The sequence below is a fragment of the Atta cephalotes genome, assembly GCF_000143395.1.
Source record: "Atta cephalotes unplaced genomic scaffold scaffold00048, whole genome shotgun sequence".
NCBI classification, from domain to species: domain Eukaryota; kingdom Metazoa; phylum Arthropoda; class Insecta; order Hymenoptera; family Formicidae; genus Atta; species Atta cephalotes.
In genome coordinates this window covers 1,490,031-1,490,875 of record NW_012130112.1, presented here as the reverse complement: position 1 = coordinate 1,490,875, position 845 = coordinate 1,490,031, and positions in this window count along the sequence as shown.

Below are 845 nucleotides of genomic sequence, written 5' to 3'. Positions count from 1 at the left end.
TATATATATATATATATATATATATATATATATATATATATGTATATGTATGTATATATGTGTATGTATATATAGTTTAGCAAATGAAAACTGTGGGCACTCAATAAATTTCTATTTAATGTTACAAATGTAAGACTGCTAGTAGAATTTTTATTTTTATATCACGTTCACAATGACAAAATGATACTAAAGAAACGAAATATGTGCGACGATGGGCAAAATATGAATTATGTTAAAAATAGGTATCTTATACAGTTGGCATTATAATTATACATCCCGCTCATTTCTCGTACCGTCCCTTGAAATACTCAAGTCACGCAAAAGCATTAAAAGCTATCATTAAAACAGCCTTGAAGCACATGTGTAGTCAAAACTGTAATTAAAGCGACAAAAGAATATGACAGTAGGGAGACGCCATTTGTTGTATTCATTTGTTGATTCTACCAACAACATTTTAACACTGTTTTTTTAGCAGTTTACTCTACAAAATACATTTACTCTTAAATCCATAGGATAATAAGCTATTATAAGAATAGCGATTATTTGAGTATATAATTGAGTATATATGAACAATACGATATGAAAATAATATAGTCAAGCTTATCTCGAAAAAAGATATATAATGAGAAATAAATATACTTATAATACTTCGATAGAAACTATTTTTTTATTAATATTCTATATATCATGAAATTAACTTAATTAATCTATACTATTATTTACACACATATATATAATGCTAATAATGATAATATTTTCAAACATTTCTCTCAGTGTTAATACAATACATATTATCCACGTGTATGTGGAAATTTGGACTAGTAAATCATCGCACTAAGTGCAGA